Below are 14,331 nucleotides of genomic sequence, written 5' to 3'. Positions count from 1 at the left end.
GACTGGGCATTCTTGTCTTATGCTAGTGATGGTGGAGGCAAAGGAGCCTCCTGGCGACGAACATAATGGGAGAGATGGAGGGGGTAGGTTACCATGGCCGATGGCAAGATACTCTCAGCTACCGACCTGTGCTTGCTTTGATACCATGTTGAACAGTGCACGAGAGGGGGACGAGGAATGGAGGAAGAGAGAGAGAAGAAGAGAGACAGGAGACACTGAAAGTGGAACCCCATAAGTGTGTCAGCTGAGCACACATGATAGGAATATATAGAGGGGACCTAGGGCGCTATATATAGATAGACTATATATAGCTAAGCACTATATATAGTCAGACTATATATAGCTAACAATATCAACATCCAAAAGTAATGTTGATGTTGAAATGTAGAGAGAGAGAGAGAGAGAGAGAGAGAAAGAGAGAGAGAGAGAGAGAGAGGAAACTTATCTACTAAGTGGCTAGTAGCATGTTGAAACCCATTTTCCAAACCATCCAGGATATGAGATGTTGGCCCATTCTCAATTGATTTTCCTAGCATGTCTCCATGGGGAATCTCTACCATGGCAACATCTCCTTCACCCTCCAATGTTCTTTCAATGCATTTCACATCCTGAGAAACACTTGTTGAAACTCCTGTTGTATCTGTTACTTCTGTCCTTGTTTCTATAATATCAAGTTGTCCATTGCAAGTTTCTTCTACATTTTTTGTTTTTATTCTATCCTCAAAAGTACAATGATCTTTCTCACTCAAAACAGTATCCTCTAATTCTTCAAAAGACTGTCCATCAATTTCCTTATCCCCATGCTCCAAAATACCTGGAATAAAATTTTGTGCAACCTCTTCAAGTTGTTGCACCTCACCTACATTAGATACTATACCTTGAGTACCCTTGGATTCTGCAAACTCTTCAACTCCAGGTTTTGTTCCACATACATTGCTGTGGAGTTCCTTCAAAGCATCAAATGTCTCTTGGTCAAGACCAAACTGCAAACCTTATGCCTTCCTTTCATCCAACTTCATCTGCCAAAAACTCAATTTTTCAGGAGACCTTTTTTTTTTCCCAGTCATTAACCTTTGAGTATACCCGTAAGAGCCTCTGCCATTTATCCATGCATTGCTATGCATTCCTTCCTATTCCATTATTGTGAAAAAATGCTTCTATTTCCTTCCACTACTCCTTGGATTTTCCACTACTATTGAACCTTGTTGCCTCAAAATCCAACTGCTACTTCTTTGCAGCAATCAAAACTGAGACTTCATGTGGTTGCCAGTGCTGCCTATTCGTTGCCTTCTTTTTGGATTGTTCCACATACTGTATAGAAGCTTGTGTGGCAACGCTTCTGGAGTATGAGGTCCAAGGCAGCCTGTGTTTTAGTGATTCAAGCCATGGAAGAGACATGTGCATCAGCAGCATGCCTGGGTGGCAATTCCTTCTTGTGAGCAGTAGGATGTGAGGAAGGCCAACTCTCAGAGCATTTTGATTTGCAAGAACCCCATTCTGGGCTGCATTCTGAGCGGACATGCAATCTGCAGCTACAAGCGAGCGGTGGCCTCATCGGAGAAGAAGGGACATGGAACGTCCCTGCCAAGGCGCGGACATTTCTTAGGGCGGGTCTCATCTCGGAAGGGACCAGACACAAGGTCAAGAGCCATTTGCAGCGACCAAAATCAGTAGAGAAGAGCAGGAGCCCGAGGGTAGGGTTTCAGGGAAGGGGACGATAGCAAACATGAAGCAGTGTGATAAGGTTTCAGGGGAACACGAGAGAGAAAGAAATGGAGACAGAACCAGACAGATGAAGAGCGAGAGAGAAGCGTCTTTTAGGAAGCTATAAGAGAAGGTGATAAGGCACCTGGGGAAGCCGTTCTGAGGTAGAGGCAAAGGGAGGCTTGAAAAGCAATTCCCTGCAAGGTATCATAAGCTCCGAGAACTACCTGTTTGATGAGAGCGACAGGCGCGGCCTCGTTCTCCTATGTGTGAGAAGCCCAGGGCAGGTCCATGATGGCTGCGGAGGGGGCTGGAGGCCATGAAGATGGAGGGAGAGGAGTCCCACGGGCCGCACAAGCACACATCGAGCATGCCCTTGATGGAGAGCATCCATTCCTTCTCCTCCAGCTCGGGCGTATTTGTGCGCTCTGATACCATGTTAGAAATTGGGAGAAAGACAAGAGACGAAAGGAAGAGAGGAGAGAAGAGAGATATGAGACACTGCAAGTGGAACCCGAGAAGTGTGTCAACTAAGCACACATGATAGGAATATATAGAGGGGACCTAGGGCGCTATATATAGACAGTTTATATATAGCTAACATCTACCACTTCCTTGATGCAAGTATTTGCATACCCAGGTTTGGGAGCAACTATGGAGGTGGCATTTTTCTAATAGCTTTTGTTCTTATTACTTTAGAAGCATTTAATATAACTAATACCTCCATGTTCTCAATCCTAGAAAAGGAGAATCCTTATTCAAGAGTTTAGGAACAAAACTCGATACAACAATACAATATCTTATTTTAACTATTTTATTTATTTAATCTTGATCAAAATCTCTCTCTCTCTCTCTCTCTCCCAATGTATGTGTGCGTGTCTCTGATAGGAATTCACTTGTTAATGTGAGGACATTGAAAGCTTCACATGAAAAATACGCCACCAAATACATTTTTTCTAAATTGAAAGCTTCACATGAAAAATACGCCACCAAATACATTTTTTCTAACATAGGATATTGAATTCAATTAGAATAATCTGATGCAATAAAATTACTTTACCATAATAATGTATAATAGGTCCAAATACAAAATAAAGAATAAGAATTTGTGCATTACATTCATCTGTAATATGCATACACATTATGCTAGATGATGCTATCAAATATCTAGGTGATTCATCTGCATGTGGATAGCAAGTTATTTATTATCCTTTTATTACATGCTAAGTCAATGTGATTACAACTAATGTTGTTATTTCATATTCGATGTGATTGTTTTCATGGAGAAATAAAAGCATCACAATTAAGATGATAAGTTAGGAGTGGTGTACTTCCTTTCCAAAGTTGTATTCTTGCTTCCTAGCATGTTGTAAACATCTCATACAAACACGGGATTCTAAGCTTCCCATTGGAGAGTTTAATGAGTCTTTAGAAAATCACAGTGCCTTTTTTGATGCCTTGGTCTAAGAAGGGTTGTAACATAGATCTAGTAGTGATAAGGTTTTACTTATTGAAAAGAAAACATTTGTTAGATTAGCACTATTGTTTTCTCTAATTAATATGCTTGATTAGCTACTATGCATTTAAAGATTCACTATCAAACAACTTTGGCATATGGAAAACTCTCAAAGAAATATTTAAGGAGCAAATTTCTTCCACTATCAAGGGTTTTAAAGTATTCATCACTTTGTGACTTTTAGATATTGTTTATTTCACTCATAAAAACCACTTTATTAGATACATAAGAATCACATCATTGTATAAGAATGACATTAGTTAAAATAAGACTATAATAGCTAATGATGTCTGAAGTCATAGAGATATAATATTTATGGCCTAGAAATAGATGTGGATAACAATAATATTGAAAAAGATAAATCTACATAGAGATACAAGAATTGACTTGGATTTTCTATACTAATAATCAATTTGTGCAAGTGTGGGAAGATATGGGATTCACACAATTTGAATTAGTATCAAATTTGCACTTACAAAATAATGCAACAAGACTCTAATGGGTTTGCGTGGATCTAATCGCATCATTGTTACATTTTGAGACCACTACTAGCTCGCCATCTTCTCTATCTAGCATGAAGCAAAAGGTTTGATATTGTCTACCATCATTAACAAATGAGCTTCTAGCCTTGAATAGCTGAAGAATTTAATTAAAATAAGCCTATTTGTGGCTTTAAGGGCCACTTTTTTCAACCAAATAGAGGTTTTTGACGAGCAATACCTTCTTATCATACAAGTTCATCACCATCTCTTGCTTTCCATATAATGTATATCATTAATCAAAGTAAAGTTGAGATGTAGAGAGAGAAGATATGTAGAGACGAGAGGAGGAGAGAAGAGACACACCATATACACTCCCAAAGACTATATCATATTGATCACAATCTACATATATATACGTGAGACCTAGTCTAGATCGGTGTAACGTGTCCACCTGTTTCCCTCAGGACATGCCTTAGCAGTCCATCGGAAAGGAGGTCTAGAAAGCTCCGCCCGGCACTCCTATGGAATGTTACGGGGTTTGCAATCTAGGACTTTCCATGTCTGCCACATAGCGGAAGTATTCTAGCCATTCCCACTTAGGACATCAGGGATTCCGCTAATGGTCATTTCCTAAATGGCAACTAGCGTCGAACCCCGAGTGAACTACTTTACGCAAAAACACCAGGGCCGAAGCGGATTCACGCTGCACTTGATTCAAGGAGAATGGGAAATGAGAGGGATGCAAGGTTCGACCTCTCTGCCACCATAAGGCATAGTCCCATTCTGTTCCCCTAAAACAACATAAACCGGGATTATTATAACCTAGACTCTAGGTGAGCACACTTGCTATTCATTTCCTTTGAGAAGATCTCCTTGCTGTCCATTATGATTCAGAAAATTTCCCAGCCAACCGGGACCACCCATCCATAGGATAGACCCATGGCCACATCCAGCGCACTTTCCTCAGGTTGTTTTAGCTGTCTAATTACCTACCACATTTAGTTGGACATGCATCAAGCAGCTTCCTTAATTAGCCCGTTAGACACTGGTTCCTTCACATAATCTTAGCACTTGACATAGAAAAGGAGTGTCAAACAAGTTCCTTTTCAACAGATTATCATATTTATCTTTGGAATACATTCATAAAGTCCAGCCCGCGGGCTTATCCATAATCTACCCGAAGGCTATCCAGCAATCCACAGGGATTACTAATCCAAGTTTCTGCGCGTAGACTAGTATGCGGGCCTCAAGATCCAATCCCGTTGGCCTCTTGTGCAGGGCCTGGAAGGCAAGCAATTTACGACTAGAGTCCCCCTTGGCACCCAAGCGTCCTCCTGTTCCAAGTAGTTCCCAACGGAGAGACCTCACGCAGCAGGTTCGGTCCACCTTCGCGGCGCGGCTAACAATCTCCTTGATTAGGGTCAGGCAGATAATCGGGGGTAACTAAGGCTTCCTCTCCCCTCAGGCCTTCAACCTAAAGCATTAAATATCTTTTCATCCTTTAGTTCCTTGAGCAAACAAAGCAAACAATGCTCTCTAAACTGTTACAAGCACAATCATTTCCAGTGGTCGTTATTTGACCAACTGCTAAGGAGTAAATCCTTCTCTGTGAATGCATCCAGCATTCGATTCGGGATCAATTGCGACTTGACAAAATCCCCAAGGGTTTGTTTGTTAACCCTTATGTCCTTGGGTTAGGGCCGTACCCTATTAACCCAACTTAACCAATACTTTAGGTTATATTAATAGTAAATCATGGCAACCATGTCGCTCCAAATTATTAACTTGGTCATTTTCTTCCAAGCAAATATCTAATTCCCTTATCTTGGCAACTTTATAACAAGATGACTACTCATTCTCTTGCAAGTTAAACTTGCGCAAGAATCTTCCAATCTCATTCCGAGGAATTTGCCATTCTCTTGTGATCAAACCACAAGATCATGCGACGATGCAACTTGTTGCACAAGTGTCACATCTAATCCATGGGACTATTTCACATCGAACGACATCTTCTAATCATAGAATCATGATTAGATTAGAAGTAGGGTTTAGGGTGTCTTCATGTCCAACCCATTCCCAATTTCACTAGGCCGACAACGTTTGGTCCTAGGGTTCCAACTCAATCCGAGTTTCATCTTTTGAACGAGTAATCCTTAGGGTAGAAACCCTAGATCGTTTCTTGCAAGCGTGTCCGACTACCCCTATATTCTATGAATGAGGGTAGGACCTTAGAGTATGAGGATTTTGACTTGGCAATAAGTGCGACTAGGTCAAGTCCTTAACGTGCTAAACCCTAGTTAGCACTTGGTGTATATTGTATCGATTTAACCATCCTATGCGAATCCTTTGCAGTTTAGGTGTTTTGGGTAATCCAATTTAATTGTCTTATGACAAGGACGAACTATTCCTAAAGATATTGTCTTGATCAAAGAGGGGAAAAACTAGTTGAATTACGTCATAATTCATGTAAGCACGCGATTCATTTCCTCTAGATTCGCAATCCCTAACTTTGCTTGTTAAAACCAAGCACATGTTAAAATTTGCATAACTTCCATTGATCCTACTAGGACATGCATTCACGATTCATGCTACTAAGCTTTTAAGTTTTTATGTTAAAATGAACCATGGGGCCTTTCCCTAACTACATTTCTGAATGAAATATTCATACGCTGAATGAGCATTACGCAACCTTTCCTAACTACTACGCAGTTAAATGAGATTTATGCCAATTGAAGCTAGAATTAACCTACTTCATGCAACCTTAGAATCTTTCCATGCTTTGCAGTTTCCTATGGTTAATAACGATTTTTTTAAATGAATCATTACGAAGAAGATTTGTCTAAAATTGTGACTTGCAATTTAATCTTTCCGTGCATAATCAAAGGTGTGCTTTGTAATGATAGTCATTAGTTGTTCTAGATTCGTTACTTTGCAATGCACAAAGGCAACTTGCTAACAATGCATAGACATCTTATGTTCTTTTTCGTTCATTCCATTGAAAAATACAAATGACCAATCTTCAATCGTGAGAAACTTTAAATCCCAACCCTAGGGACTTGTGGGTGATTGGTGGAAAGGGATTTATACTTAATTTCTTCAAAATCCTGGCCAAGGATCTTGTGAAAAGGGGGGTTTAAGGAAACCCTCTTTTTCTCTACAAGACCCAAGGCATTGAGGGCTTGTGAGGGATTTTGTAGGAAGGCCTTATAGGCTTCCTCTTCGAAGCTCAAGGGGTAAAGATGATTAGGGAGGAAATCTAGTGGGAAGGGGCTTAAAAACCAGGGATGGGAAATGGCTTGTGGTGGATCCAATGGGAAGGGGGCTTAGAGAAGCCCCCTTAAAAGCTTATAAGAAGCTTCTGGGGGGTGTGTGCAGGGCCACGTGAAAGAGGGAAGGATAATAGTTACGTGGAGGGGGGAAAGATGATACCCACATGGAAGAGGGAAGAGGTGGTGCTTATGTGGAGTGTGGGGGAGCTTCTCTTAAGATGGCGGCAACTGTTAAGCCACAGGCGGCCTATGGTAGCTAGTGGCTTAAAGTAGGCGGTGGCATACGATTCAGCTAGCGACTCCCTCTCCTACTTGTGGCATAGCTTAACAACTCGTCGCTCCACTCCTCCTTCCTCCACACACGTCTACAATGGTAGCTTTTGAGCCTCCTATAGTCTGGCGCAGTCTCACAGCCTCTTCCTCCTCTCACGCCTATCCTACCCCCCCCCCCCCCCCCCCCTTAAGGGGGGTTTTTATAGTCTGGGGTAGAGGGGATCTCCCCCCCACATGGCCCCCTTGCATGGCATCCTTCCCCCACCTTCTCATGTTGCCCTTAATAGCCCATCCCCTTCCCTCAACCACGCATCGGCTGGGGAAGGTAAATTGAAAAAAATTGCAATAATTTTATCTCAACATTATCCTCTTAACCTCCTCCCAAGAGGGAGTTCACTTGCGGTTATCCTAGTTTTGAACCTTGGTCCGGATTTGCCAATGGGGAGGTCATGATTCCTCGCGTACAGTTTATAGATTGCAATGCTGGTAACTCCAATGCCAGAATTTACCTTTGCATGAGTTTCATGCGGGGTGTGGAAAGTCAGACTAGCAATATTTTTCAAACAAGAATATGACATTCCCTCCCCCTTGGAGGAATCGAGATGTCCTCATCTCGAGATGAAGTGGGGATATTGTTGGTTGAGAGTGCTTTTATCCATCCAAGTGGCATCCTCCTCGGGATAATCTTTCCACTAGACGAGGCATTCTCTCAAGGTTCTGGATCTCAGTTATCTCTCCCTAACATCTAAGATCCTGTCAAGCCATAGCTCAAGGACTCCTTGGCTAGGCATTACAACTTGTTGGTCATCAAGTATATGGCTAGGATTAGGTACATACTTCTTCAATAGGCTGATATGGAATACATTATGAACCTTTAGGTTCTCAGGGAGTTATTGTCTATAAGCATTAGGTCCTAGGCACTTGAGGATCTTATATGGTCCACAATACCTTGGACTTAGCTTCTTGTAATCTCCTAAGGATAAAGAAATCTTCTTTGCCGTATGCCAATGAAGACCATATCTCCTTCCTCGAAGATTATATCTTGATGCTTCAAATCCGCGTATGCCTTTTGTCTATCCTTGGCGGCTTGGATGTCCTATCTTATTGACTTTTCTTGGTCATCCATCTCTTCCAACATCTGCCTTGAAGATTCAACCCTCAAGGTTGGATCTGAGAAGTTTAGGGCACTTCGACAGTCATGCCCATACAATGCTTGAAAAGGGGTCATTTGAATGGTTTGTTGGTAAGAAGCATTGTAGGCAAATTCAACCAAAGGCAAGTATTGAATCCACCTTTTTGGTTCACGGCAGCGGTGTGCCCTTAGCATATCCTCGATGACTTGATTGACTCACTCTGTTTGGCCATCAGTTTGGGGATGGTAGGCTATACTAAAATAGAGTTGAGTCCCAATGGCTTTAAAGATAGCTCTCCAGAAGTGTGATGTGAAGAGAGAATCAGGATCACTAATGATTCTTCTGGGTAACCCATGTAGCTTGAATATCTCCTTGATAAACAACCTTGCCATGTCTGAGGCTTTATAGTTTGTCTTAACATGAATAAGGTGTGCAACCTTAGTAAGCATGTCAACCACGACCATGATGGAGTTGTATCCTCCGTAAACTTGGGGTAGGCCAACAACAAAGTCCATACTGATGAATTCCCATTTCATTTGGGGAATGTCAAGTGGTTGCAACTTTCCCGGAATTTAGACATGTTCGGCTTTGATACGTTGACAATACAAACACTCAGTGACATATTTGAGGACGTCACCTTTAAGCCTCTCCCAATAGTAGCTCTTCCTAATTGCATTGAGAGTCTTGGCATAGCTAGGATGTCCTGAGAAAGGGGAATAATGAGCTTCGCACAGTATCTTTTGCTTAAGTGACTGGCTTGCCAGTATACATAATCTCGTTCTATAATAGACAAGTCCACTATTGATAGAGAATTCATGATACTTAGCCTATAGCTTCTGGTCCTGGTCCTTGATAGGGATCTCCCTTAGCATCTTTTGATAGGCTAGATCATGGCATGCCTCTTCTCTAGCTAGCTCAAGTATTGGGATGTTTGGCATGGATACCTTTGTGGCTAGAGATCTAGCTGTTGATGGATTTTGCAAGATTAGAGAATTAAGGAATGCCTTGCGACTGAGTGCATCGGCAACTACATTCTCCTTTCCAGGTTGGTATTTGATTTCAAAATCATACTCCTCCAGTACTTCAATCCACCGATGTTGCCTCATGTTGGGCTCGTTTTGGGTAAAGATCAACTTGAGGCTTTTATGATCCATTACTAGAGTGAAATTGTTACCCAACATATAATGTCTCCAAAGCTTTAGACCATGTATGACATCTAGCAGTTTTTCTAGATCATGGGTAGCATAATTCTTCTCATGGCTCTTTAGTTTCCTTGAAGAGTATGCTACAGGATGACCTTCTTGCATGAGCACATATCCTAAGGCAAGTCTGCTAGCATCAATTACTACTTTGAACTCCTTATTGAGGTCCAGAAGTTTCAGTATAGGTGTTGGTACCAAACCTTGCTTTAATCTATCAAAGCTAGATTGTTCGGCAACAACTGACCATGCAATGGATATTTGCTTCTTCAATAAATCCGTCAGAGGTGCTGCAATCAAAGCATAGTTTTTTATGAAGACCCTATACCATCCCGTCAATCCAAGAAAACTGTGTATTTCTTTGAGAGTTTTTGGTATTGGCCATTCTAGAACATCTTTGACTTTGGCTAGATCCACTGAGATTCCTTCCCCTGATACGATGAATCCTAGATATTCAATCTGACGTTTGAAGAATGCACACTTCTTCATCTTATCATAGAGCTTGTGTGCCCTCATTGTCTCAAGGACAATGCGAAGCTGGGGTTCATGATCTTCTTCTTGTTTGGAATAGACTAGGGTATTGTCGAAGAAGACGAGTACGAAGTCATCAAGATATGGCCTAAAGATATCCTGCATTAACCTGTTGAAGGTGACAGGCGCATTTGTGAGCTCGAATGACATAACTAGGAACTCAAAGTGTCCATATCTTGTGTTGAAGGCCATCTTTGGGATATCTTCTTCCTTGATCCTTATGTGATAGTGAGAAGATCTTCACACACTAAAGACGATCAAGAAGCTCATCTATTCTAGGAATAGGATACTTGTTCTTAACAGTTGATTGATTCAACCCTCTATAATCAATACACAATCGAAGCATTCCATCTTTCTTTTTCTGGAATAGTACTGGAGCTCCCCATGGTGAACTGCTAGGACAGATATAGCCTTGATCTAATAGTTGTTTGAGTTGTTCCTTCATCTCAATTGCTTCCAGGATGGACATTCTATAAGGTCTCTTTGCAATTGGCGCAACTCCTGGCACAAGCTTGATCTCATGATCCACTTCTCTTTGAGGCGAGAGTTCTGTCAACTCTCCAGGAAATACGTCTGCGTACTCCTTTAGCCATGAAGGTTCTTCACTAAACACCTACTTCTGATCTAACTTATTAAGCTTAATCAAGTAGACAAGTAATCCCTTTCTAACTCCCTTTATAATCCGAGATGCTTTGGCCAATTGAATTTTTGGCTTTCCAGCCTCACCTTGAGTTGTGACCAATTCCCCTTCAGAGTTTCGAAAGGAAACTTGGCCTTTCCACAATGAATGTGGGCATTCTTACGTTTAAGCCAATCCATTTTGAGTAAACACTCGTGGATACCTAGGTTCATGACTCTGAATTTGACCGAAGTCGTCTTTCCTCCTAGAAAGAATTCTTCCTTAGTAGTTTTCCTGGTATATGTGACCTCACGACCATTTGCTAATTCCACAAGCAAGGTAGGTGCTTCTACTGTGGCTATTCCTAATCTTCTTGCACAAGCTAGTGAGATAAAGGAATGTGTACTACCACAATCAATCAAGGTTTTGAAGCCTTTATCTTGATAGTCCGAAAATCACCAAAAACTGGCAATTTGGGCCTTTCTTGTGAAGCACGGCATGGACTGTCACCTTTTCAAACTCTGCTTCCATGGTCGGATCTTCTTCTTTGCACATTTCCGTGTTGGCAACACAGGCAGTTCTCCCTCTGCCTCGAGTGGTGGCTGCCTGGCCACATCCAATTCCTTGGAAAGGTGCTTGACGATGTCCTCCGCCAAGCTTGGGACATTGCTTTGATGTTTTCTAGAGGACGAAAATGTTTTTCTACCATTTTCGAAGGATTTTCTTGATGCATTTGGCAACCTAGAAAGGGTTGAAACCTTTTTCCAAAACCCTAGAATTGTCATTTTTTCCCTTTCAAAGAATGGGAGGGGTGTGTGGATTGTTGTGGGTGATGAGATGTTTTGTATTGACAATATGGGATGTTTTGAGAATTTTGGATTTGAAAATTTTGTGGATTTTAAAGAGAAATTTGTGAATGATTTTTGTGTCTTCACAAAGGAGTTGTTTAAGAATAATGTACCATTGATTTTTTTTAATTTTTGAATTGGAAGAATTTAGATATGGAGTGTTGGATTGGATTATTGATTGCTACATAGTTTTATGAAAGAAACTTGTACACATGAATGTTTGCACACTAGGGGGAGGGCTAAATATGTCAAGTGTTTTTGCAAAAACTAAAAACCCCTAGAAAAATTGTAGATAGGATAGTGTGTTGTTAGCTTAGTTGTCTCCATGTCTGCTTGTTTTGTTGTTTCGAAGTTGTATTTTCTGTGTTTGTCTAGCTTAGGATTTATTTTGTCATTTTGTTTGATTTTTTGAGTTGATAGCCTTCATCAAGATTGGTATTTTTTTGACAGATTGGAACTAGATTTTGCTAGAGCTACCAAACAGGTCTCCTCTTTGAGTGTTCACTTCCCTTACTGATCAAGTTTTAGATATGACAGTAGGCCCAGTCACATTCATGTTTGGGAAATTAGGTGTTTTGCTCAAGTTTCAAACTTGATTGTAGGCCTTGTCACATTCCTCTTTGGAAAATTAGGTGTTTTTTTAAATTTATCTTAGTGAAAATATTTTAGTTTCTTTCAATATGATGATTTAGCTACCTTATTTGATGATTGATGTCACCTTCAGCATGATGGTTGGATAATAGTTGTCAAGTCAATGATGATTGTGGGGTCTCCAACACTCATAATTAGCCAATTACTCTCAAGTATTAGCTAGTGCAATTGACATTCAATTCCTCTTGTCATGCCTATTCATTGTCATACTCCATGGCATGGTTTTTAATCTAAGAATGGGGCATTTGATCAAGCTTAAGTGTCAATTTGAAAAAACAAGTTTGATTCCTTAATGCTTTTTTTTTTGCTTGGAGATCAAGATGTTTGAAGTGAAAGTTGTGATATGTTTGATCGTATTTTCTCAAATGGGAAGAATGTGATCCAAAGGCAATATGCTCAATCAAATGGCATATAGAAAAAACATTCACTTTATCATCAAAAGCACCCCATTTGATTACCTCTAATTCAATAATCATCATCAAGGAGTTGATTTACAAAGTGCATCAACTAATTTAGCTACTTGACTCTATTTCGGCTATTTAGATTAGCAAGGTGTTGGATTAATTTGTTGATTTGGTTGGGAATTTATTTTCTTTCTTGAAGCATTCAATTTCTTTTCCCAAGCATTTACTTCCTCTCTCATTTTTGAGGGTCAAACATAATTGATTTTTAGTTTTTTTTGTTGTTTTTTAGGTGTTGAATGGTTGTTTTTATGTTTGAATTGTTGGGTTTTAGTGGTTTTAGAAGTATTTTGTAGATTTTTGGGATGGGTTGAGACATTTGAGAATCTCATAATGATTTTTGGTTGAGTTATGATGTTTTGGTAGGTTTTGATCTATGTTTGAGTGGTTCATCATAGGATTGGTTTGCCTCTATTTGAGTCTATTTTCTTTCTATTTGGGAGGTTGAGATTTCGAATGAGTGAATCAAGGATTGATTGAGCATATTTTGGATGGTTTTTTTGTATGAGTGGGAATGATTTTGGTTGAATTTGAATGGTTTTAGTGTTTGTAATTGAGCTTTTATAGTGTTTTGTTTAGCTCATATATGTCTCTATGAAACTCTATTTGTTCCTATATGTGATTGGTTGGATGTGTTTTTAGCTTGGGGATGTGTTCTTGTCTTTGGAAAGGAAGAATACAAGCTCAAAATAGCTCAATGGAAGTGAAGATGTATCTGATAAAGACTAGAGTAAAGAATTGAATTGACAATGATAGTGTTGAGCTATGAAGAGTCACTATAGTTGCTCTGGTGTCTTTTTTTATCAATCTCATGCCTCTTGGAGAGAAAATCGATAACAAAGAGATGATTTTAATGATTCATTTGATGCTATTGTAAGTGGTTATGATGTATCATAGTGATTGAGTAAGGAAAATAGCTATTTGAGAGGTTCAAACTATGTATTTATGAGAGATGAAGAAAATGAATCGTGATGAATAAAATCTTTGTGATTCATTCCATTCAATATTGAGTAGATCTTAGTGTTTTTTGGGTTGTTGATGCATAATAATGAAGATACATTGAGGATTTGATGAAGATAAATGCGTGCAAGGAATTGTTTATGATGCTACATGAATATTTATTATTCCTAGTATTATTTCCTTTCTTGTCATTTCTTGAAGAATGAAAGACATATAATATATACTTTCTTGTAGTTTTTTCCCCCATTTTTCTTGGTTCTCTCTAAGGAGCTCCATGTTTTGGTGCAAAAACAACTAGGATAACTGCCATCACAACAAGCACCGACCAATGAAGGTTGGAAATGAACGAAATAACATTATTGAAGAGAAAGAGATGCACATAAGATTGTAAGATTCCAAGCACTAAATTTTTTTTAGAATAATTAATAGGAAAATCCACTTTCTTCAAGAGATTCATTCCCCTCAATGGTGAGAGCACAATGCTATCTTGTTTTGAGCTTTGTATGGCAGACTATTTGTGCTATCTATAGAAGCAATAGAGACTTGGTGCCAAACTATTTGGGAGAGAACTAAAGAAGTAGAAACAAAGAGAATGAAAATCAATGGAAGATTTGGCTTTCAATACTGAAGTGTTTTCAAACATTATCAACTTGAGATTATGAAGCCTATGAGAGAAAGACTTGAC

The sequence above is a fragment of the Lygodium microphyllum genome, chromosome 6 (genome assembly GCF_053477565.2).
Source record: "Lygodium microphyllum isolate KBCC chromosome 6, Lygodium_microphyllum_v1.1.10, whole genome shotgun sequence".
In the NCBI taxonomy this organism is placed as follows: Eukaryota; Viridiplantae; Streptophyta; class Polypodiopsida; order Schizaeales; family Lygodiaceae; genus Lygodium; species Lygodium microphyllum.
This window is presented reverse-complemented; position numbering follows the sequence as displayed.